Source organism: Podarcis liolepis, assembly GCF_965112155.1.
Source record: "Podarcis liolepis genome assembly, chromosome: 17".
NCBI lineage: Eukaryota > Metazoa > Chordata > Lepidosauria > Squamata > Lacertidae > Podarcis > Podarcis liolepis.
The window spans coordinates 35,136,990-35,163,073 of record NC_139571.1 but is presented as its reverse complement, the minus strand read 5'-3'; the positions used below and the strand labels follow the sequence as shown (position 1 = coordinate 35,163,073).

Below are 26,084 nucleotides of genomic sequence, written 5' to 3'. Positions count from 1 at the left end.
CTTCAAGAGGCCTTTACAAAAACCCTCCCTTGCTTAACAAATGGGCTCCAGCCAGGGTTTCACAGCAGATCTAACAATGAAGAACTTCACAGCCTTTTCAGACTTGGGAGCCACCATTATTTCCAATCGAAGAACCGCTTTTAATATTTGGCCACATATTTTATTCATTCGTTCCTTTTATTATTATTATTAATATTATTGTTATTATTATTATTATTTCTGGAATTTTTGTCCCACGTTCCTAACCCGCAAGACTTCCAAAGTGGCCCAAAACATCTTAGGTGTCCTACTCTTTCTCTCAGTCCTTTTCCCTTCTCTCCATGCATCATTCTCACTCTTTATGCCTCTTTTCCTTTAAAAACAATTACAAAAAGAAGATGGCATTTGGTACCCCTGGAGTGACCCAGCTGAGGCTGCTGGCATGAATTCCAGTTCTGAATCATGCTCCATCAGTTGAAGAACACTGGGGTAGAAGAACCCACAGAGACCTTCTGTTTATTGGATTTCTCATGAAAGATGGGGCTGACTAAGTCTATAATCTGCTCAAAAAAGGATAAAATCCTCAATGCTTCCATTAAGTTGCTCATTCAGGGTGGATTTCCATAATCACCTCTCTGCACAATTATTGCCCCTGCAAGTTTTTAAGGTAGGTTTTTAAGCGGTCCAGTTGTTGTGATGAGAAGTTGTTTGAATTCACTCTTATTAAATCATGTCTCCTCTCACAGTGACGCTCTTTCTCGTTCTAGGAATCTGCCCCTAAGGGAATATCATTCTGGAGACCCTGCTTTCAAAACACTTTACGAGGCAAAGTATGGGCAATATTACCAAGCCTGGTAACACAGTGTTCCAACAATATCCTGTATTTTGGGAAAGGGACTCGACTCACTGTTTTAGGTAAGTACTTCCTCCACCATAACTTGAAATATTGAATAATCATTCCCTCATTCCTGGGAACTGTAGTTCTGCCAGGGATAGGGAATATTGCTCAGCACCCTCATTAAACTACAATTATTTGGAGGAAAGCATGGCAGCTGAACTTCCACAAGACCAAACTAAGTGTGTGTGTGTGTGTGTGTGTGTGTGTGTGTGTGTGTGTGTGTGTGTAGTTTAGACCCTTTCTGTCTGAAGACATCCCCTCTTCCTAGACCACTATTGGGCAAACAACATTCCCTTCAGTTTGTTCTCTAGAGCCTTAAGTTTAAACAAATCATCTCAGTCCTGGGCATATGAGATTATTTTCCAAAGCTACATATTTGGTTCTTTAGACTGCAGAATATATACTTTGGTATGCACCCTTCCCCATTTCAAACTGTCTTTTAAAAAAGTGATAATACTAAATAAGGAGAGAAGCATTATACATAAAATAGGTGTTGTGGAATGTCCTGGCTTAAAATATAAATAGAACAAACAGGTTTTACAAGCAACGAAGAGTCCTGTGACTTTCTTGGTTCAGACTGCAGTGCAATTAAATGCAGGTATATAGGGGAACCAAGAAAGAAAAAGTTTGCCAGATGGAGCCAAAGGGCCATACCACAGAAAAGGCAGCAGCAGTCCTGTCTGGCCCCTTTCCCTACAGCTGACCTTTGCTTCTTGGCCACACATCCTAAATCTCCCAACTGGAGATAACATTTTGTGCATCTGCCAGAGGCAGGCTCTGATCTGTGAAAGCACACGATACACCATAAATCTATTAGTCTTTAAAGTGCCACCACAAGACTGGCTTTGCTACAGTAAAGTCTAACATGCAGATGCCCCTTTGGGACTTGGTTGATCCATGGGTAGGTTTGCTAGATATCTTTCCCACTTCTTCCATAGTTATCTTGGAGAAACAGAAGGAGGTCAAGGTGAAATTCTATGAGATGAAATGGGTCTGGAGACAGGGCAGGGTGGAGAGAAATATTCTGGAAGTTTCCCCACCTAAAGATAAGAAGTCCCATCATTTTCTGAAAACACTGTTGACGTGGTTTTGTTTTTATCTTTGCCGTATGAGATAAGTCACTTGTGAGCTCCTAAATCACCCTGTCTTAACCAGAGATAACTTCTCTGGGAAATTTATTCTTGCTACTCTGTTTAACACTGTGTCAAACACCCCACTGAACTTTGGCCAAGGAACCAGGCTGACGGTTCTAGGTGAGTTTTTTATCTCCCTAAGAAAATTCTGTTTGTTAGAAGAAACTAATAAGGAACACAATCTCCAGGAAAGGTTTCTGTGTGCAAGCCCAATTAAAATCCCCTGCTCAAGAGAAGAGTTATGTTTGCTTTGGAGGACATCCAAATGAGCTGTGTCCCAAGACTACAATCGTATCCCAATTAGTAAGAAGCTAAAAACATGCCCCTCTCACAAATGCAGAGAATAAGCAGAGTTATAGAATTGTAGAGTTGGAAGGGACCCCTTTGGTTATCTAGTCCAACCCCCTAAAATGCAGGATTTTTTTTTACCCAGGGTAGGGCTTGAACCCATGAACCTGAGATTAAGAAGTCTCATGATCTACCAAGTGAGCTATTGATATGCTCAAAATTTAACCTAAAAATGGGAGTAGGAAGAAAGAGGCATCTTAATCTGAATCAAACAATGAAAATCCTGGACATACGTTAACCATAGAGGCTGCAATTTCATTCTGCAAGGGTCATGGTCAGGAAACACAGTTGTACCAGAGGAAATTAGGACGTGCCTTCCCACCCCTTGTTCATTTTTTGGCTGGCAATTGTTGGGCCAGGCAGGTCAGAAAAAGGCGAGAGAAAGGCAGTATCTATGTTAGAAAACACCATTGTTTTTAGGTGATGGCTTTTTCACTGTGTACTCTGAAGCTTACTTTGGGAAGGGCACTCGACTCACAGTACTTGGTAAGAAAATCCATGGTGAATTATTTCATTTTTTTTTTGTATTGGAATTGGCTAATTGCGACAGAGGTTTGTAAAAGCAAAGGGGTCTGGGATGTAGGTCCTTTTTAAACTGTTCCCTAAAATGAAATGGGGATGTTGTGAATCAGCACACCTACCAAGAAAATGTGTTAGTCATCAAGACTTATTTTGGATTCCCCTGAGCAGCAATAGATGTTTTTGCCTTAGGAGCAATCCCCAAATTCACTGGCAATTTTGCTCCAGGAGAAGTTTGGGGACTACTTAGGTTGGTGTGCGTAGAGAAGGAGAGAAAGAGTTTCAGCTAATCTTATTCACACCTATTTGGCTCCCTTCAAAACTCCACAGGTGTTTTGCCTGAGGAGGAACTCTTAAATTCCACCTCTGTTTGAAGCAAAATGTCTGTGGCAAGTCTCCAACGAACCATTTCAGTGCAGGAACAGACTGGCTAAATAATTAGTAGGGACACCCAAGAGAGGTCTTTTCATTCTCCGCAAGGAATAACTCTCCACATCTGTGCATCACTTGGTGTCTTAGCACCTGATTACTGAAGGCTGGATGTGATAAAGCGAGGGAAATTGTTGAACTACAGTTCCCGTCAGCACCAGCGAGCTTAGAAGGGTCAGAAATGATGGGATTTGTAGTCTGGCAACATATTGAGGGCTCCCCACCCCTGTGATAAAGGCAAAACTAAACCCAAGTTGTGCTGATTTTTCTATAAAGCTGGGGGAGGTTTAAAGAAAGGGAGGAGGGGGCTTGAATCCTTCCTTTGTGCATGCTCTCTCCATGGAACTGCTACTCTCTGGCTGGTCCCCCCCCCAAAAAAAGGGATTACTTCCATTCATGAAGCTCCACTGGGAGAAATATTGCTGGAGAGAAGTGATTTCAGAGACAAAATGAAAGTGTGGTGGAAAGCTCTGGATGGAAGTTTTCATTCCTGCCTGCCAAACCATGCTTTATATCAGGGTTCCCCAAACTTTCCAGCTGTTTTTGGACTACAATTCCCATCATCCCTGACCACAAGCCCTGCTAGCTAGGGACGATGGGAGTTGTAGTCCAACAACAGCTTTATACCATACCTTCACCCACCTCCCCCTGCTTTATGGAGACTTTGGGCGGTCAGATGCGTTGCCCAAAGGGATGACAAAAAGAGGAGGCCAACTTGCTTGGGATTTTATATGTATATATGCAAATTTATAAAATAAGTTTGCATAATTGGACAGCCCTCAGGTAGAAGACACCTTCAGACACAGGACTGTCCTCCAACAGCCCTGAAAATAGGCCACCCTAGAAGGGAATTGGTGGTGACCCATTTCACGTATCTCTGCTGATCATCAACCTTGGCTATGAATTTGTGAGATAGCTTCACTGAGAAGTATTGCATGCAAAGTCATGTGAGCATTCTATGAGAATAAAATGAAACGGTGTGAATATTCTGTCTGGGGGTGTTAGGTCCTTAAAGTCCCATCCACACACATGCAAATTATCACAATCCTAATGTAGTAGCAGATTCCATGCTCAGAGAGCATGCAGGTGACATTCTCAGCTCATCTATCGTTGTCCTGGAGCCTCCAAGGAATTAAAGGGCAGAGGGGGAGGGGGAGAGATGTTGTCAAGAAACAGATGCCTTAGATAACGTGTGCTCTGCAATTAATTTCTGTGACAGATCAGGAGGAAACAAATGTCTCTGCCTTCCAACAGAAAGCCTCATTTCTTTTCATGTCTTATCAGCATTGGGTAACTTATGAAGTAGTGGCAGAGAGGAGGAACTTTGACAGAGCAGCTTTCCAACTGTAGCAGACAGAGGATTACCTTGTGGGGAATCAAAGTGGGGTTATTTCATGAGCTAGTTGGCTGTGCAAACACTGATCCGTTACACTTTGGAGCAGGGACCAGGCTGACGGTATTAGGTAAGAAGACGAACCTTCTCACGAACCTCTGTACTGAAAAAATGGTAAATCTAACATTCTTTCGAGTTCCACGTTGCTATCTTAACAAAACTAGATATATATTGTGTGGCACAAATTGGCTGACCTGCGGGAAACCTCCTCCTAACAAGCAGCTTGGCTCCAAACATTGACTCCATAGCTGTCCCAGACAGAAAAGAGAGCTTTGTTAAACAAAACAAAAAATTAGGAATTGGTTTGCCCAAAACTGTACTGAGGGCTCAAAGGTTGTTGTTGTTGTTTAGTCGTTTAGTCATGTCCGACTCTTTGTGGCCCCATGGATCAGAGCACGCCAGGCACTCCTGTCTTCCACTGCCTCCCGCAGTTTGGTCAAACTCATGCTGGTAGCTTCAAGAACACTGTACAACCATCTCGTCCTCTGTTGTCCCCTTCTCCTTGTGCCCTCAATCTTTCCCAACATCAGGGTCTTTTCCAGAGAGTCTTCTCTTCTCATGAGGTAGCCAAAGTATTGGAGCCACAGCTTCAGGATCTGTCCTTCCAGTGAGCACTCAGGGCTGATTTCCTTCAGAATGGATAGGTTTGATCTTCTTGCAGTCCATGGGACTCTCAAGAGTCTCCTCCAGCACCATAATTCAAAAGCATCCATTCTTCGGCGATCAGCCTTCTTGATGGTCCAGCTCTCACTTCCATACATCGGGCTCAAAGGTAGCCACAGGCAATCCATTGCACATTCAATCTGAAAGCTGACAAAGAGGGAGAGAGCAAAAGGCCAATCTCTTAAAGCCCGGGGGGAGAGAAGACAGAAGCAGGAAATATAAATGTGTTAGCTGGACTGGTGTGTCATAGTGTTAACGGAAAAATCCGAGGGCTCTCTTGGACAAAACAAAGACACCAACCAGGATAACTTGGAGCAAAACAGCAGCCTGTAGGCTTGGCCTTTATTGAACTGTTGCAACAGGGTATTTCCTTCACTTGCAAGAGAGAGGAAAAGACCCAGAACAATGGGCTGCAAGACCTTATAAAAACTTTTGAAATTCCCCTCCTCTAGGTCAAGCCCACCCCCAGAAACATCATGCATACATTACAGAAAGGAGGGGTTGACATCATGCATACATTACAGAAGGGGTTGACATCATGCATACATTACAGAAAGGAGGGGTTGAGGGAGGAATTGTGGGGGTAACCTGAGCGTCCAGTCACCTGGCCTTCCCCCTGCCCATGAGTCACTTCCAGGAGACAAAGGAGAGTTTGCAGTTTCCTGCCCCCAGAGGGAAGATCTGATCATTGTCCTTTGTTTCAGTCTGTTCTGAATCCACTACCATATGCAAGTTCTTTGTCATTATGATTGTCTTCTGTCTGGGGTTATCAGGGCTCCTGTGGATGTGCTGGTATGCTGAAGAGATTATGGCTGACCAGAAACCAAGCCACCCTTCCTTTGATAGTAAAATAAAAATGGAACAGTGCAAAATAAAAATGGAACAGTGCAAATCTGATGTATGGTTGATTTTCTATGAATTTATAACAGAAATGTGGCGTATGTAGTGTGTGAGTGTGAGTGTGTGTGAAGTTTGTGCAAACAGAATGATTGGGGTGGGGGGGTTCCTGCTACAGTTCCCCCCTTCGGAGATAAGATTGCAAAGGTGGCTACTTTGCAATCCTTTTCTCCGCACAATTTAAGGTGGTAAATAATAACCTGGTATTCTCCGTCCCAGATGTGTGTGTCCATGTGAACCTGAAAGGGACTTGGATATCATGCTACTTTAAGGATATTTGCATAGAAATATAATGGTGTAACAGTGCACATAGTTAGACATAGGATATCACGTAAATTAATATTTTGTTGCTCAGTTACTTGTGGTATTCTAGCACCTTGGAAGAAGTGTTTTCTCAATAGTGATCTATGCTTTACATTTAGGCAGGAAGGTCCACTAATGACTGAAAAGTGCAGTTTGCTTCCCCCCCGCCATTTGTGTGTTCTCAGGTGTCAAGGTAGCTCTTCTGTGGTCTCACATCGGCATGGTGTCGCAGTAGTGGCAATCCCTGGTGAATCCACTTAAGGCTTTCATATTTATCATGTAGCCTGGTACCCACCACAGTTGGCACAGGTTTCGGACACGTCCTGAGAGAAATGTCTTTGCCTTGGGCCAAAATCCATGGGATTTGTTATTATTATTACAGGCTCTGGTCTTGCAGTCATGGGAGTTGCTCACTTGCACTTTAAGGATCAAAGAGCTAATTGCAGCCTGGATACACTTGCCCAATTCAAACTGAGTCCAATTTGAATTTATGTGCCCATGGTTCTCAACCTTTCAAACCAGTCTGTTAAAGGAAAACCGTTCTTAAAAGGGCACTTTGTCCAAATAAGACAATTTAACTCTATAAGGGATCATTCCTGCTAAACCAAAGCATATGCACCTTCATGTATCTTATAAGCTTCTCCTTGGTAAAGCAAGTTTTAGCACATTTTAAAGTGGATAGGGAAAGTTGGCAGAGTGCCAGGTGGGACAATGAAATGTGGTTATCTAAACATTGGACTACACAATAGTGTGAGCTATCAGAAAGTATAAAATGCATGAGAATTGGTGTGCAAGCAATAAGACATTAAACATAAAAATAATTACACACAAAATAGCCCCCCCCTTGTGGGAATAACACACTGTCAGACACATTTCAACATTCCTACATAATAACACTTAAAACAAAACAAACTAATTAAATATCAGTTGCATATCTTGACACAATTGTGATCTTTTACGCATGTATCTTTTGAATCCTGGAGCACAGAGGCTTGAGGTTCAAGTGAAAAGATGTCCTTGCAAGTCAACTCCACCCCCCTTTGTCAGGCCCACTCCCCTGGCAGTCTATATCCTTTGAAAGAGATAGCTGTGGGCACTTGAAAACTCTGGTGTCTTGTGATGACGGAAGAACTGAGTTGAGGGGTTGTTGCTGCTTTTCATCATTGCACATCTGTATAGGTGATATCCTGTAAGGGGCAGGGTTTTGGGGCTTAAAGACAGTTAGAAAAAGGAGGGGGCAAAAGGCAAAAAGGATGTCCTCCAGTTTCCATGGGAAGCTGCAAATAATAACAATCTTAGCACATTAAGCATTTTATTCATTTCAATATTATTATCACATTTCCACATAATTACTGTTATTATCTGCTAAGTTTGTTTGCTTTCCTTCACTTAGTTTTTGCTGTTGTTGTTCTTTTCATATTATAAAATAAAAATTACTCCACATGTATAGAAAGAGAACTGTAAAAAATACAAAGGTTAAAAAATACAAAAGAAAGCAAAAAAATTAGATTACCAGTCAGATGAAAACAAACTTGACACAAAGACATCAGATTTAGAAAAGAATTATTATTAAATATATTATCAAAACCACGCAGATTACTACTAGACTGAAAAAATGGGAAAACCATGGGGAAAAAACTTTAAATTCACCATGTGCTATCTGATAAAAGAACTTCATGAAACTGACTTTCAACATGTGATGAACATGTCCCCAAAGTAAAACACACACACACAAAATGACCTATGAGGAACCAAATAAATAAATGCTAAAACACACAATTAATAAGTAACCTGAAGTAATCTGTTTTGGCATTCTAACATCCGAAATGAAAATAAAATAGTGTTTCTTGATGTGACAACATCAACTGTAATGTTAATACTGGGAAATGAGTTAATACCAAGAAAATGAATGGCAATTTAAAGTTGTGCAGGTACCTTGCACTAGCCAAAATGACAGAATTAATAAGAAATGCTCAGGCAAAAAGGTAAACAAATACCATTCCACAAACAATGTTTGGTTGTGCTTCGATTAACTTCATAGACATCATGGAGAAACGGATTAAATAAATGAAAACAGATTATTTGTAACTTAAAAAAAAAGTGTCAAGGCCACAAAGAGATGGAAGTTACTAATATAGCAGGGATTCAGACTTGTTTCACAGAACAGAAAGAAAGTTGCTGTGGGAGGAAAAAGGGACAAACACTTTGTTATCGGGGTTCACATATCCTGTTAAAAGGGAAAATTATTTCATGTGAGAAGCTTGTCAGGAAATGCTGTTCCTAAAATTCCCATTGAGGGGGGAATGCTTTGATATTTACCTGTGAAAAGAATTTGGCATGTTAAGATTTGGAACTTGGAAAGCTCTTGACTTTTGATGGGCTAGTTGTTGTTTTGTTTTGTTTTGTTTTTTTTAGCCTTTTGTCTTAAGTAGCCCCTGAAGCAAAGACAGATTAAGGGTGATTTCCCTCAATGGTTCCAAGAAACCTCCTCTCCCCCCTTACAGTTCCCCCCTTCCTCTCTCTCTCTTCTTTAGCTGATCTAGCCTCTGTGCATGTGCAGAGTTCATGTCTCAGCAAACCTTTTATACTATTGAAAATGTTGCATCCTTTGGCTAAATTACCATATGAATAAGGGAAAGGAAGGGTAAGGAGTAGATTTTGAAAACAGGGTTTGATTTTAAACAAAAAAGAGAAACTCAGCAATTTAAGTATTCACCAAAGCTAGCAATTTCAGCCCAAGCAAACTGAGACTGCTTCCTTTATGTACAGGAAAGGGCTAATATCCTTCTGGCCATTCGCGGAACAATCAACCGCTCTCTTATTTATGAGTAAAAATGGCCAGAGTTAGAATTTATAGGATTTTTTAACATTGTCATTCAATTTAGCCTTATCATTTGCAGACAAATTGTACTGCCCTTTATTTACAGGATGGATGGTCAAGGCGTCTATGTATTGAGTTGACTTTGAAGTCTGATTTTTTTAATAGTAGACAAAATGATAAACACTGTAATCACCCAAATGCTTGATGTTACCAGTTGTGCTTCAAAACATCATGGCTTCATCTCGCACCCTTTAAAACTAAAAGCAAAGCTAGGCTGAATTTCAACTCCACTACCACACCAGAATTTAAGAATTACCCTCCAATGCTTGCAGACACATGGTCTTCCACACAGCCACAAATTGGGAGAGTTGAAAGGGACCCTGGGGTCATCTAGTCCCACCCTCCAAAATATAGGGTTCACAGTAAGATTTCGCAGCAAGATTTGTACTACCAAAGAGGCATACACATTTAAGTACAGATTTTACAGCTGGGAAAGGAAACATCTATACTCCTGAGAGGATCTCTTATAAAGCACAGTTAAAGCAGCCCTAGATTTGATTTTTTTAAAGGGAATACACAAGTGTTGCCCCCTTCCTCTCTTTGCAGTTTCCTTTAAAGGAAGCTTACTCGGGAGTAAATTTACCTAACACAGAAGTAAGAAGGGAGAAACCAACTGAAAGAGGCAGAGTGAAACAAGGGGGAGGGGGGGCATTTTCTAACAAAAGAGGCCATGAAGTCTTATAGAGACTGATATCAGGAGCCTTACAATAACTCTTCTGTCCAACCAAATCAAAGTTGAAACTGGACTCAAATATTTTTTCTTAGAATGAACACCATACTTTTATAGGCATACGCTTAATGAAATACATACACTGCATTTTAGCTTGAGAGAGCAGTTGTGCTCAACTAGGCTTTTGCAGCAGAAACATTTGGTTAACTTCTCCTTCCAAAATAGACTGGAGCAAACTCAAAAGTTACAATAAAACATCATTTACCATTAGACTTAAAATCACCCTCCTCACTTAAAACTAGAAGAAAGAGGTGGGGTAATCCCCCTTTCAGAACACAAGTAGCACGTGTACAGGATTTCACCACTTGGGAGGGAAACTCTCTTTTAGAGCCTCTCTCAAATAACAAAGATTTGTACACTCCATTCTCCATTTTGTTTTGTTTAAGATCAATAAGGCGCAACATGGCTTCCTTAGATTTACAATTTTGAAGCAAGCTTGCAATTTAAAACTATGTGCATTTAAGAACAGTTTGTGGATGCCAAGGCCAATGTAAATACAAACCCTTGAAATATTTATTTTAAGAGAAACTAAGATCTCTAATGCTGGGCTGTTATTTTATCTACTGCCTTCTGAGCACCATTAAGTTTACAGTTTCATGTTCTAGCTCTAGGCTACAGTTTAACAACACAAACTTGACCATTTTTTTCCCTTTATTTTATTTCTATTTTTTCTCTAATTGGAGATGACAAGCTGGAGGGGCATATTAGAATCCTCTCTGGGGCAAAAAGGCTTCATGGAAGCTTTGTTGCCAGGAGGAGTCCAATCAGAGTGTTGAGAAGAGTGGGCCCCCATTACTCTGTGATTTAGAGGGGTAATTCGCAAGCGGTGTGCACTAAAGTTTAAAGATGGACGGACAAAGAGAAGAAAACAAGAAACACAACACAAAGAGAGGAAGTGGGTAGAGAAAATAGTATTCTTTCAGTAATTTTTTTTTTAAGGTACCTCTGTTTATCTCTATTTTAACGTGGCCTTTCCTACCACTGAACCATGATCAAATCATCCTCAATAAACCTCATTCATCAGCCTCAAAACCTCCGGGTCTCTCTCTTCACCCGATACACAAGCACGGATCCTGGAATTTTTTTTTTTTTACTGCAGTACTGCCTACACAACTGGTCCTAGTGCGGGGCCCCACCTCGTGAACCGCCCCTTCTTCCCTCCACGACAGCCTCCTGCCTAGCCTTTGAGACTAAGTTTGGAACTCCCTACTGGACGCCTGCGCTATGCAGTGCCAGATTGGGGGTCCGAGAAAACAAAGTTTTGAAAGGGGAGCAAACGACCTTGCGTTCTCACATACCCAGGTCATCCCTAACAAAGGTCGCCAGGCAGGAGGGGCAGCTTCATTTGCAGAGTTAGGGTAGGTGGAGAGTAAGAGAATACTTGAAAGACTCCCCTGGACGACTCCGAGAGAGGGATGTCAGAGAAACAGTAAAAGAGCCACGCTTTCCCGGACTCAATTCCAAGACGGAAAACGGGGGAGAAAAGAGATAGAGAGATTAAGATGTTCCTGGACGACCCCGGGGGGGAACATCGGAAAACAGCAAAAGGTACCACAATTTCCCCGGCCACACACCGTGTAAGAAATTGAGGGGAGAGAAAGAGAAAGGTTTTGGCGTACCCAGACGACTCCGAGAGGTATGCGCCACACAGTAAAGTTCCGCGATCTCCCTGGCCACTTTCCGAAGGGGAGAATCGGGTTAGAAAAGGGTAAAGTTAGAGCGCACCCGGCCGACTCCGAGGGGCTACGCCAGAAATGAAAGAAGGAAAGTCTGGCTGTCGTGGGGTCGTTACTTTTCCACCCCCCTCCCAATGCATTTACTTCAAACCATACTCACGTTCGAAGATGTCCCCCGCAAATCCCAGGATCCTTTTCTTTTTAGCCGGCTTGACCTCGCCTTTGCTCCCCTGGTTGAGCTTTTGGTGACGATTGATTACCGCCCGCAAAGAGGAGGCAGGGAGAGGAAGAAGGATCCCTGGGCTAAGGTTGCCCAGTGGCGCCCGATCCCTTCTATCTCCCCTCTCACCTTTACAGGAGAACCAAGTGTCCCTGAGTCGCGGTCGCCAACTGTTAACGGAAAAATCCGAGGGCTCTCTTGGACAAAACAAAGACACCAACCAGGATAACTTGGAGCAAAACAGCAGCCTGTAGGCTTGGCCTTTATTGAACTGTTGCAACAGGGTATTTCCTTCACTTGCAAGAGAGAGGAAAAGACCCAGAACAATGGGCTGCAAGACCTTATAAAAACTTTTGAAATTCCCCTCCTCTAGGTCAAGCCCACCCCCAGAAACATCATGCATACATTACAGAAAGGAGGGGTTGACATCATGCATACATTACAGAAGGGGTTGACATCATGCATACATTACAGAAAGGAGGGGTTGAGGGAGGAATTGTGGGGGTAACCTGAGCGTCCAGTCACCTGGCCTTCCCCCTGCCCATGAGTCACTTCCAGGAGACAAAGGAGAGTTTGCAGTTTCCTGCCCCCAGAGGGAAGATCTGATCATTGTCCTTTGTTTCAGTCTGTTCTGAATCCACTACCATATGCAAGTTCTTTGTCATTATGATTGTCTTCTGTCTGGGGTTATCAGGGCTCCTGTGGATGTGCTGGTATGCTGAAGAGATTATGGCTGACCAGAAACCAAGCCACCCTTCCTTTGATAGTAAAATAAAAATGGAACAGTGCAAAATAAAAATGGAACAGTGCAAATCTGATGTATGGTTGATTTTCTATGAATTTATAACAGAAATGTGGCGTATGTAGTGTGTGAGTGTGAGTGTGTGTGAAGTTTGTGCAAACAGAATGATTGGGGTGGGGGGGTTCCTGCTACAATAGGAACATAGAGATAGAAGGGGCCGCGAGGGTCCTGTAGTCAACCCCCTGCAATGCAGGAATCCTTTTGCCCAACGTGGGTTTCGAACCCATAACCCTGAAATTAAGAGTCTCATGCTCTGCCATCTGTTCCAAACAGCAGAGGATGAATATGATCAGAATCTGCACATTTTGCAGAAGCCCTCCTCATCTACCTAAACAAGGCAGTCATTGATATAATACATTAGGAGTAAATAGCATGACCATGGTATTTAGAAATATAAGCACTGGAAAGATGGGAATTGTGGCTGCCCATACCTGCGACCAGCTGGTTCATGGGTTACATTTGACCATGCTAGTGTATATACTAGGACAGTTGTCTCTCAACCTAGTGCCATCCAGATGTTCTGCACTCTAGCAGCTATTCACCCTGGCTAGCATGTCCAGTAGGCATGATTGGAGCTGTAGTCCCAAACATCTGGAGGGCAGAAGGTTGGGAAAGCCTAGACCATGGGTAGGCAAGCTAAGGCCCGGGGGCTGGATCCAGCCCAATCGCCTTATAAATCCGTCCCGCGGACGGTCCGGGAATCAGCACATTTTTGCATGGGTAGAATGTGTGCTTTTATTTAAAATGCATCTCTGGGTTATTTGTGAGGCATAGGAATCCATTCATTCCCACGCCCCCTAAAAAAAATACAGTCCGGCCCCCCACAAGGTCCGAGGGACAGTGGACCAGCCCCCTGCTGAAAAAGTTTGCTGACCCCTGGTCTAGACAATACTGGTTTGTCTGGACGATACATAGTCTAATCTAGGGCAAGGCAACTTCCTATGTTCCAGGAGTATCTGGGAAGCTGTGGAGCAAGTTTGGGGAACCTGTGGCTTGCAGATGTTGCTGTGTTTGTTAGGCCAGAGGCTTTTCCCAGCAGCAGGCAGCCAGATAAAAAGTTAAGGGCAAAGCGGTTGCCTGCGCAGGTGGCGTTCTCTTTGAGAGACCTTCCCCAATCTTTGAGGAGAGATATTCCCTCTTTGGCGATAACGGTTTCACACTGTGTTACAATAACCCTCTGAGCTTTGGCCAAGGAACTCGACTGACTGTTTTAGGTAAGCAGAAGGGGTTGGCAATGTGGGGGTGGAATTAAAATAATGGCTCATTTTAAGGGCTGCAAAAGCACTTCAGATATCTGCTCACATTTAACGATTTACTGTATATGGTAAATTTTACAGGAGTGACAATTATGTGAGGTACGGCAATGTCATCGTCTGATTATTTTATTTCCACTCGAGGTAGCATCTCTAGTTCTTTCTCATTGCTTGCCCTCCTCCATTTTCTCCCCACAACAGCCTTGTGAGGTAGACTAGACCGAGGGAGAGAGAGCGTCTGAGCCAAGGTCCCCTCAGTGAGTTCCATGGCTGAGTCCTAGATGGGCACTCTAACCACTAGATCACTCTGCCTTTCATTTATTGGTTCTCATCATCTTAACAATACCAGAGAAAATGGAAAGGTGTGTGTATGTGTCTTGTGCTTCCTCTGGGATTTCCCAAATCTCTGTTTATTGAGCTCTTGAGGAGCTTATAAAGTTGCCATTGTCCCCAAACCGAATTCCCATAAGTGTAAATGAAAGAAAGTAAAGAAAAAACTGTTTTAGAAGTGAAACTCCACATTCTTTCCCACTACCTAGGCTCCTTTTGACCTTTTGACTTCTAGGTCTTTTTTCACCCTCTGTCCCAGATGGTCAATTTCAAGCACTTTGGGAAACTCCACCGACCTAGTTCCAACCTCAGTTTATTAGCACGTCTGGCTTCACCAGACTCTGGAAGGCAAACGCCTAATGTGGAGCCAAGCACACAAATTAAAGCAGGCATAGCCTTAAGCTGTGGGAATCATGGGAGGCAGCTCAGGTGTGGGAACAGGCATAACAAACACGCAGACCATTCCCTGTCCTCACCTGTGTCATGTTGGGAGGCTAGGTGCCTTTAGCTCTTTAGTAAAGGTTTGCCTACAGGAACGTGATGCCGTGTTCCGCTGAAAAGCTGCAATTCGGGCAAGGAACGCGGCTCACTGTACTAGGTAAGAAACACATGAACGGTAGGCGCAAGGAAGTCTTGCCACAGGGCTGGCAGCACGAGAGAAAGCAGAAGCAAATAAATTAAAAATGTGCCTGTGCAATTGATGCAAACCTCAGCTGAACTAATCTACAGAATCCAGGGACTCGGGAAGCCATAAATGATTTGGGCAAAGGTTTGTGGTTTTTTGTTTTGCATTGTAACATTTAAAAAGATGAGATTCAAAGCACACTTTTGGTGATGGATTCTAGTCAGAAACACTAATGTTTTTGAGGATGAGTGGGACCCTTTAAATGAATGTTGGGATTGTCTGGCATTTTGGGTTCTCTCGGTGGGTGGAATGGTAGGCAAGAAATTTGCCAAAGGTTGCAAGGCATGTAGGACTGTAGGATTAGCACCCAGTTCCTTTAACTGTCCCCATTGATTTCACTAGGAAGGACTGGTGCACAGGCTTCACTTTTCTGCTGAATCTTAAAGGGGCGACTCAGCTCTGGCTGGATTGCGTGCGGAAGTAAAACGCTGGCATCTCTAAGATTTCCAAGTTGAGTGTCAGAATATCTACTCTTAAAAGGAACCAAGGGGGCAGCAGGCAGGGGGCACAGAGGAACTAAAATAGCAAAATGCACGGTGGCCACAATTCAAAGTACGATACAAACCCATTCAGGGAAAAGGCCCCTTGTGAGAATAACAACAATAATCAAAATTATTATAGCTTACAGTTATAAAGCACCCAAGAGTTCATGGCTGATGTGGGATTTGAACCAGGGATTGCATGGATTTGAACCTGAGAAAACATTGACTTAAAAAAAACAACACACCATGAACTCTACAAAAAAAAATGATATCAGGAGAAGGCAAAGCAACACTTTATCTTCTGCCTTGACTGAGCTCTGGGATCTGGTTTTGACACCAGGACTTAACTCTGGTGGATACGAAGAAAGGAAAAAGGAAAATGGGCAGAATTAGGGCCAAGTGAGTTGTGGTGTTAAGGATATCTCTGCATTTAACACGCAAGCATTTAAAAATGCAAGCAGCAGCAACAGCTGGGAGAGAATGATAATTACTGGGATTGCAGCAGGGGTAGGTGGGTAACCATTTCCTCCACTCCTGCAGTCCTGAAGCAAACCCCTCTTCGGAAATTGATTTTTTTGGGGGGTGGGGGTGGGGGGACCACTTGGCACACAGCCCACCCCAGCTGCTATGATCCGGCAGGGAACAGGGCTCCTTGAGGAGAGCCATTTAACCATGAATGCATAACCATTTCACTTCTAGTTTCAGGCTCAACAGCTATCACTGTTGCTTTTATGGCCTGCCTTTCTTGCGAGAAGCTCAATGTGGTATACATGATTCTCCCACAACCCCATTTTATCCTCACAGCACCCTGTGAGTTAGGGTTAGGCGGAGAGACTGAGATGGGTCCAAGGTCGCCCAGTGGGTTTCATGTGGCCGAGTAAGGATTTGAACCCTGTTCTCCCAGGTCCTTGTCAAGCAACAGTCTAACCACGACACCTCACTGGATTTCTACACCACACTGGTCGTAGTTTCTGGAGGAGGAAAACTAATTGTAGGGTCAACGGCTACTTCTGGAGTTCCACATTGGCCTAGTTCTCAAGGTGGTAAAAGAATACAGTGGTACCTCAGGTTAAGTGCATAATTCGTTCCGGAGGTCTGTACTTAACCTGAAACCGTTCTTAACCTGAAGCACCACTTTAGCTAATGGGGCCTCCTGCTGCTGCCGCGCCGCTGGAGCACGATTTCTGTTCTCATCCTGAAGCACAGTTCTTAACCCGAGGTACTATTTATGGGTTAGCAGAGTCTGTAACCTGAAGCGTATGTAGCCTGAGGTACCACTGTATATGGACGCCCTATTTCATATTGCAGTTGGGGACTCACACGACTAAATTTCTTGAATCTTTTCATGTTTCGGGTTTTAGAGTTCTGGTAGCCCCGATTTCTGTCTGAAAAATGTGTTTCCACCTTCACCAGAGCAGGCTTCAGTGATGAGAGCCCCTCACTCCCAGTCTAAAAGTGGTATACCCCAGACACAAATTTGCTACCTAAGAGGTAGGTCAAAGGACTTCATTGGTACCTCGGGTTACAGACGCTTCAGGTTACGGACTCCGCTAACCCAGAAATAGTACCTCAGGTTAAGAACTTTGCTTCAAGATGAGAACAGAAATTGCGTGGCAGCGACAGCGGGAGGCCCCATTAGCTAAAGTGGTACCTCAGGTTAAGATCAGTTAAGAACAGACCTCCAGAACGAATTACGTTCTTAACCCGAGGTACCACTGTGCAGTCTTTGTTGACCCTGAAACTTTACCTCCTCCAGAACTACTTGTTTTCACTAAAAATCCCTTTGACAACTGGAGAGGATGGTGGTACATACAGATCAGCCCTAAAGAGGACTGCTGGTGTGGCCTTTCTCACAACCACAAGGTTCAGGTTCCCACATCAGTTTCTTTCTTTTTAAAAATATCCCTCATGAAAATTCACCAGAATTGTAATATTAATATATACATTTTTGCAAAGCAAGTTTCCCCACTGTAATGCATGTTTGCAGAGTGCTTTCGCTAATATATGCATTTTATGCACATGTTATCCTAGCCTTTTTGTACATACTACTCTGCTGGAGAACTGCATTTTACACTCCCTGGGAAGCAAGAGCGGGAGACCAACGTAACCAACTTTTTAAAACTGAAGACTGGAAACCCTTTATGGAACATTTGAGAAAGAACTGTAGTGAAACGAAATGGCTGGCAGAATTTGAATGATGAGCAGCAGATTGAGAATGACAATAAATGGAATAGAGGAAATGTGTATTAGATATAGTTTGACGTTTAATTAAAAAGAGAGAAATGCATTTCAAAATTCGGGGAAGCTCGAAATTCAAAGGATGGTTGTGCTTTGATTCACATCTTCTTGCAGAAAGTTTGGTAGGTTTGCCTTTAAATGTGAACTGAACTCCCCCCATCCCCACCCCTAGTCACAGCCACCATCTCACTTAAAACCCACTCCTCCAGAGTTGACAATTCAGGGAACCAATAGGTCCCCCTCCCCACTTAAGGGGTCAGATGTGCTCCTGGGGTCTCCACTTGTCTCCCCCTTCTCCTGTTCTCCAGCTATCAAAAACATCTTTAAGTAAACCCCAAATAGTCTGCTGTAGAAATGCAGTTTGAGTGTGAACTTCCATGGCAAAGATATATCTAAACGACAGTTTGGTGCAGTGCTTTTTTTTCTTAAAAACAATGTTTGGGGTACTCTCATTTCGACTCAAGAAAAAAAATCACAATTTTATAGTTCAAATTGGGGGGGGGATACAGTAAATGGACAATAGGACAAAGATTCACAAAATGTTTAGGGGTCTGCGTCCCCCCCAGGAAAAAAGCACTGGTTTGCTGCCTAGAGAAGAAGGCAAATGATTTTCGTAGTGCCTCGTACCTCTGTGCTCTGCATATGAACTTCATTTTGGAAGTGGAACAAGACTCACTGTCTTAGGTACGGTCTTGGCTGTAAGTTGGTGGTTCTGGTGGAACTTTTGCCTGTTTGTATGTGCAGAGGGCAGGGGTATAAGGTTTGGACTTTATACTAATATTCTGTGTCCCATTTCAAGTCCTACTGAAATAAGGTGAATTTCTTAGTCACCATTGCATAGGCACATGAATCTCGCCGGAGACTAATTAGAGTACCTGCTTCTTCTCAGAGCACCGGCAAGTAGTTTGAGAGAGGGACTGGTGTCTGTGATGTGCATGCTCATCATTTTGCCTCTAACACAATTTGCTGGGTTTTAAAAGCTTGTTTCGAATATTTGCAGGTTCTGTTTCACCCGAGGCAATTATGAGTGGGGTGGGGAGGAGGAAATTCTTGTTCCACAATGATATGAGGAGCAAGAAAAATGGGGAAAATGTGGACTAAAGTCATGTATTTCCTATCTCCCCCATCCCTCCGCTCCCTCTCGTACACAATTATTTTTATGGCTCCAAATGGCAAAACTGGGAATTTTGGTAACTCTGAAACCATTCCGTGAAATATTTTCCCCTCACACAAATAGGAGCTCTGTTCTCCGCCCCTTCAATAATAGATGAAGCTTTTTAATATTAGCAAAATTAGTCTTTAAAATGGACAGTGTTATGACAGTGTTAAAATGGACAGTGCCCACATGGGCATGCACACACATAGACTAGCTTGTGAAGAGAATTGGTGCAAATGAGTTTTCAGCTCCACATTGCATTGTATTGTTGCTATTTAACTTGGCAAAATATGGATGGTCTGCTCATTCTTGGCATCAGGGCTGGTAGTATTATTGCAACCATAACCACAATGGTAGGATCTAGTCAGCAAACTTTTTCAGTAGGGGGCCAGTCCACTGTTGCTCAGACCTTGTGGGAGGCCGGACTATATTTTGTAAAAAATAAATAAATGAACGAATTCCTATGCCCCACACATAACCCAGAGATGCATTTTAAATAAAAGGACACATTCTACTCATGTAAAAACATGCTGATTCCCAGACCGTCCACGGGCTGGATAGAGAAGGCGATTGGGCCAGATCCAGCCCCCGGGCCTTAGTTTGCCTACCCATGACACTTCATTTGAAAGATTTAAGCTATCCAACCTGGAACTGAAAACAAACTCATCATTTAGAGCAAGGTTTCCCAAACTTGGATATCCAGCTGTTTTTGGACTACAGTTCCCATCATCCCTGACCACTGGTTCTGCTAGCTAGGGATGATGGGAGTTGTAGTCCAAAAACTGCTGGAGACCCAAGTTTGGGAAATCCTGATTTAGAGCCTTTTCCCCCTTTAAACATATGCACACTCAGTTGGGTGTAAGTTCCACTGAGCTAAATGGGAGTTACTTCTGAGTAAATGTGCATAGCATTGTGCTGCGAGTCTTTTAGTTCTTATGCTCTTACAGTTGTCTTAACTGTGTGTTTTTATTTGTTTTTAGTTCTTATCTGTTTTAATTATCAGTTTTTACCCATCCATTATCCATGTTATTCAGATGTTTTATCCAATGCTTGTTTCTTTGTCCTTATTTGCTCTAACAATTATTTGTTAAAAAAAAATCCTAAGTGCTATTTTATTTATAGGATTTTTGCTTTTTGTTTGGTTTTTATCCTGGTCTGTGACCGTAATAAAGTTCATTCAGTTCACATGTGTCTATTTAGAGTTGGAATTTTTCATGCTTACTTTAAAATAAATCTCAAACGGATGCCGAAATGTGGAGAAGTTAACATAAGATTGGAAAAATGGGGCAACTGGGAGACGCCACCATGGACCGATCTGCACATCCCCAGTTTCAGGTGACATCAAGGGAGAAGTGAAATCCACAATGGCCTGTTTGCACGTGCAAGTTGAAAGTGATGTCGTTGAAAGTGGCAAAATAGCCAACCGAAGGTCAAGGAGGTATATCATCTCTGTTTACCTTGTTCCTTTCTCTTCCAGGAGTTGACCAAGATGTCAGCCCCCCTCAAGTGACCATATTTGCTCCGCCAAAGCAGGAGGTCGATGAAAAGGAGAAAGCCACCATTGTGTGTTTAGTCACCGATTTCTTCCCAGATCATGTCGCCCTGAGCTGGACCGTGAATAATGAGAAGAGAACGGCCGGGGTAAAGACAGAGGACCCAGTATATGACAACACCGCGAAGCGCTATTCAATGACCAGCCGTTTAAGAATCACCAAGGAAGAGTGGCAGAATGCAGATAATAAGTTTGTGTGCAGAGTCAGTTTCCACGGTACAGAAGGATCCACAGACTATGAGGATGACATAAATGGTGCAGGTAAGTGAAAAGCAGGTTAGCAAAGACTGCCCTAAAGACTAGGGAGCTCAGATTCCCAGGAAGGTGAAATCTACCACAAGCCACCACGTTCTCTATGCATTCCTGTAGTTTTGCACCATACACAGTCCTGGTCACATTTTTAAAAAGTTTTATTTACAGTGGTACCTCTGGTTAAGTACTTAATTCGTTCCAGAGGTCTGTTCTTAACCTGAAACTATTCTTAACCTGAAGCACCACTTTAGCTAATGGGGCCTCCTGCTGCTGCCGCGCCACCGGAACACGATTTCTGTTCTCATCCTGAAGCAAAGGTCTTAACCTGAAGCGCTATTTCTGGGTTAGCGGAGTCTGTAACCTGAAGAATATGTAACCTGAAGCGTATGTAACCTGAGGTACCACTGTACATGGGCAAAATGCTCCCAGATCCATTTGACTGCAAACCATTCCTCATCTCTAATACATTTTCCTAGTAATGTGTTCTATCATATTCAAACATTTGTTGATGAACTCCTTTCATTGCATTTGTCTTATCCTACCAACTGATCCTCAATGGATTTCCAAATAGCATGTAGTTTCCCTAAATGTGTTCGAGAAATTGTGGCTGTTTTCACACCTAGCCAAATCTTCTGATGCCAATATTCAAGGAAGATTCCATTCCTGCCTTTTGCAGGCGGGGGGCAAAGATCATTTTGCTATCAATATATTGTTCATTATTTCCCCCCCCCCTTTTTTTTTTTTACACACAACCTCTGGGGACATTCAGCAGAAGTACATGCACATTTGGGTTTTTAAAGCCATGCTTTGGAAATATTACCCCCCACCCCCACATACCCACCTGTCACTTTCCCTGTCTACTTTCAGTTTTTCCAGGTCTAAGGATAGCTAATGTGTCTTCTCCCCCTTCTGCTTTCAGATTGTGGTGGCGGCAGCGAGGCTGCAAGAGGTAAACCCAAATTACCTTGTGCTTTCAATGCTGGAATTTCACTGGAAATAAAAACACAAGAAACCTCCCTTATACTGAGCCAGACCACTGACTCACCTAGCTCAGTTTTGTCAGCACTGGCTGGCAGCAACCGTACAGGATTTCTACAAAGGTCTCTCGCAGCCCTAGCTAGAGATGCCAAGGTTTGAACCTTGGGAGCTTTGTATCAGATGCCCCTACCAGTGAGCTAGAGCCCTTCTGCCAACCAGTCTTCTACCTAACAGCCCTTGCAATAAACATGGTCGGAATTAAGTCCCATTGACTTCAGTGTACACAGCTTCCTGTTTAGGGAGGATGACGATCTGTACATGAAGGCAGGAGGTTACCTGTGTAGGTTTGATTACTTCTGAGTTCAGTGTGACTGGGCAGCAGGGGGACCTCTTGGTTCTGCTCCAAAACATTTTGGCACGGCCAATCTGAAATATACTCGGAGTCGAGAGTGGATTTCATGCTCTTTATTCAGCTCATAGTGGTGATGAGGAATGAAAGTTCCCCCCAAATATCTGTTTTATATACATTATTTACACAATGGGCTGCACGTGATTGGCTAATTCTGGGATTCTCCTGTGGCCAATCAGGTTGTGGATTCACTTCCACCTGGAGCTGGATTGGGTGGCTCCTGCAGACCAATCATACTGCTGCATTGTTCTAGGACCAATCAGACTGCTGCATTCTGAATCCTATTGTTCTAGGACCAATCAGACTGCTGCATTTTGGATCCTATTGTTCTAGGACCAATCAGACTGCTGCATTTTGGATCCTATTCAACTCAGTACATAACACAGTCCATGATAAACGTCATCTCACCTACTGATAGCCTCCAGGGCACTCATACAGGCGTGTCATCATCCTGGGCTTCCAACATGGTGAAGGGAAAGCAATATTGCTACCCCAACTCCCAGCAGAAGTCTCAGAGCACATGAGGGCAACTGTAGATTGCCTGTAGCTTTCATTGCATGGCCTGCAGCACCGCAAGAGAAGAATAATAGCCCCATCCTTCAGGAATGAGCAGGGAAGGCAGGTATAGCAAGGCTTGAGGATGTTCCAAGCTGTCCTCTGTAGACCTCCCCTGCTGTTTCCAAAATGGCCCCAGAACCTGCAAGAAAGCACCTGCTCCCGTCTTATTCAGAAGGCTTCGACTCCAGTCTGAACCCTCGGTTTTGACCCTGATCCTGGATGGGTACAATATTAGCGCAGCAACTGTAGATGGGCAGGTGCCTGCATTTTGATCCATGTTTCTTTGCCCATTGACAGATCTGTTCATCTAATAACCTCCGTTCCTCCAGTCAAAAGCTACACAAATAGGAATTGCCATTAATTGTTCTCTGGGTTAGTTGCTTGCTTCATGCAGAGCCTTGTGTGCTGTTTTAATATGTAACCCTGAAAATTGTGCCATCTGAATATAAGCTGGTGCACAAACATGAGCAGTTCCTTGAAGCTGGCCAAGCTTTATCTGAACTTCATCTAAATTTCTTCCTCCTTATATTTGATTGGCTCTACAGACAAGTGAAACTTATGGTTGTGTGTCAGGTAACCCTAGACTGAACAGCCCTAGACTGGGTATTTCCCAGCCACCTTTAAGTGCCCAATATCATCTCAAACTAAAGGAAGATTTTCCTGAACCAGCATGCAGACAGAAATGCAGCTGTCACACTTTTCTGAATTTTATGTTGACGTTCTCCATCGAAAAAAGGCACATACGAAGGAAGCATACTTTATGGGAAAGGGCACCCAAAAATGCTTCAATTAGGGAAAATCATGTATAAAAATGCATTGTAGTATGGAATATTTCTTGGGGGGAGGCGGAATGGAATATTAGGTACTATTTGTACAAATATATATATATCATTGGGGGGGGGGAGTTAAACTGTGGACTTTGCTGCCACAAGATGTGGTGATGGCTACCAGCTTGGATGACTTTTGGCCAGCGTTTCCCAAACTTGGGCCTCCAGCTGCTTTTGGACTACAACTCCCATCATCCACAGCTAGCAGGGTGGATGATGGGAGTTGTAGTCATGGTGGCCATGTTCTACCTCCACCGTCTGTAGATGACCTTGTGATCATTCACGTTTCTTTCCCACCCTTGATTTTTAGAGTCGTATCTCACGGGAGCCTATCTTGGGGAACTGGTGTATATTCTTCTCATTCTCAAGAGCACCTTGTATGGAGCCTTTGTGATGGGATTAAAACTAAGAAAAAAGGTAAAGTACAGTGTTGATTCTTTCCGCCCTGGGCCCACCAATTTCTTTTGAAAATGTGACATACGGATTCTTCCGCTGTGACCCAGCACTGAATTCACTCTGTTTAGCCTTTAAACACCACAGGCTAATCCATACTTCTTCTTGTTGTGTTGCTGTTCCCTGAGGAAAAGCACTCTGTGGACCCCCCCCCCCCGATCTTTCATTATTCTGGTGCATTTAGCCCAGAAGTAACAATCTGCTCTGTTCTGCTTCCTGTTCCATGACAGTTGGCACCATAGGCACGTTTTACCTGGGGGCATCTATCCTGAGCTGAGTGAACTCCATGAAGACAGAAGGGAAGATGGATACTCTCAACCTCGGAAGTCCAAAGTAGCATTTTCTTAAAACAAAAACAGTTGCTTAGGGTCAGTCAGTAAATAATCTCTTTGGTTCTCTTAAATGCTTTATTATTTTGCATTGGAAACATTTATAAAAAGCTTTTTTTGGGGGGGGGGGAGAGAAGTCCTTTACCTTGGACTGAGGAGGACACACAAAGGCAGGGGACAGTTGGTGGGGCTGTCCCTGTAGGGTAGAAAGGATCTCCCAGGGTGAGAGGCTGGGGGCAAAGCAGGCTCCCAGGTGGAAGATGGGAAGGTCTACCTCTCTGCATAGGGATAAATGACAGTATATACATGATATAAATATGGAAAACGGCCATATAAGTGTTTCCCCCCTCTTACTTTTTATCTTTCAGCTTTTTTAATATTCTTGTTCTATAAGCTAGCTTGATTCTTATTGTATTTTATGCCAAAACTTTTCAATAAAAACACTTAAAAAAATTAAATGCTTTATTTTAGTAAGGCCACAGCACTCCCCCCCCCCCCAGAGTTCCTTGCCTTTCACGCCACTTTTAACTATGTTTACTAGGAAATACATATGCTTAGACTTCCAACCTTAAAGTACTATTGATTTTCAATGAGCCTTATGCATCACTCTTGTGCAGAGATCGAGCCGCAGCCAACATGATACGTTTTTTAGTAAAGTCGCCAAATCCTTTTTGCTGAGACTCCTGTGTTTCCTTTCATAAACTGTTGCGTCAAAATAGTTCAGATCCAAACTAAGGTGATGTTGTGAATGTCTTTTTCCAAAGAGAGGCTATGTGTTTTCTTGTGACTGCTTGCTAGCAGGGAGGGCAAGGGTTGTTTTAGCTAAATATAGATTTAATGCTTTTGAAATAAAGGCATTATGACATCATGAAAGCAAGAGTATTGGGCACATACAATGTTTTGCTACCGATTAACGGTGGACGCGGGTGGTGCTGTGGGTTAAACCACAGAGCCTAGGACTTGCCGATCAGAAGGTCAGCGGTTCAAATCCCTGCGACGGGGTGAGCTCCCGTTGCTCGGTCCCTGCTCCTGCCAACCTAGCAGTTCAAAAGCACGTCAAAGTGCAAGTAGATAAATAGGTACTGCTCCGGCAGGAAGGTAAACGGCATTTCTGTGCGCTGCTCTGGTTCACCAGAAGCGGCTTAGTCATGCTGGCCACATGACCCGGAAGCTGTACGGTGGCTCCCTTGGCCAGTAAAGCGAGATGAGTGCCGCAACCCCAGAGTCGGCCACGACTGGACCTAATGGTCAGGGGTCCTTAAAGGTGGAAACTCCTTGCCCCTGAATGACAAGTTGTGCCCGCCAAAGTTTTCTCTTCTTCAAGGTGCTTGTCGCTTGTGCCCAACGTGCTTTTAAAGTCACCTAGAAGCACCAAACTGAGAAGCATCATGAACTTTTGCTACGCAACAAGGATGTTTTAGATCACTGTTTCCCAACTTTGGGTCTTCAGCTCCTTTTGGACTACAACTCCCATCATCCCTAGCTAGCAAGACCAGTGGTCAGGGATGATGGGAATTGTAGTCCAAAAGCAGTTGCAGACCCAAGGTTGGAAAACACTGTTTTAGACGGACCTGTAGAAATTGGGTCATTTGCTTAGCCAACCTCGAAAACGCCCCCTTTAAGAAAATAAGCAAGCGAGGCAAGGCATTCATGCGTACAACAGGATGTGGCTTGACATTTGCTTGTTTCTCTCAAGCAGTGGTTACCACAG

The 26,084-nt window shown here is 43.4% G+C and overlaps 1 gene segment (V, D, J or C); it reads left to right on the top strand.

Annotated features, from left to right (window-relative positions):
* Nucleotides 1–550: 550 nt before the first annotated feature.
* Nucleotides 551–25,043, top strand: LOC310696257 (T-cell receptor beta-2 chain C region-like). The segment is given in 6 exons: nt 551–646; nt 747–894; nt 20,493–20,828; nt 21,739–21,768; nt 23,902–24,008; nt 24,275–25,043.
* Nucleotides 25,044–26,084: the final 1,041 nt, after the last annotated feature.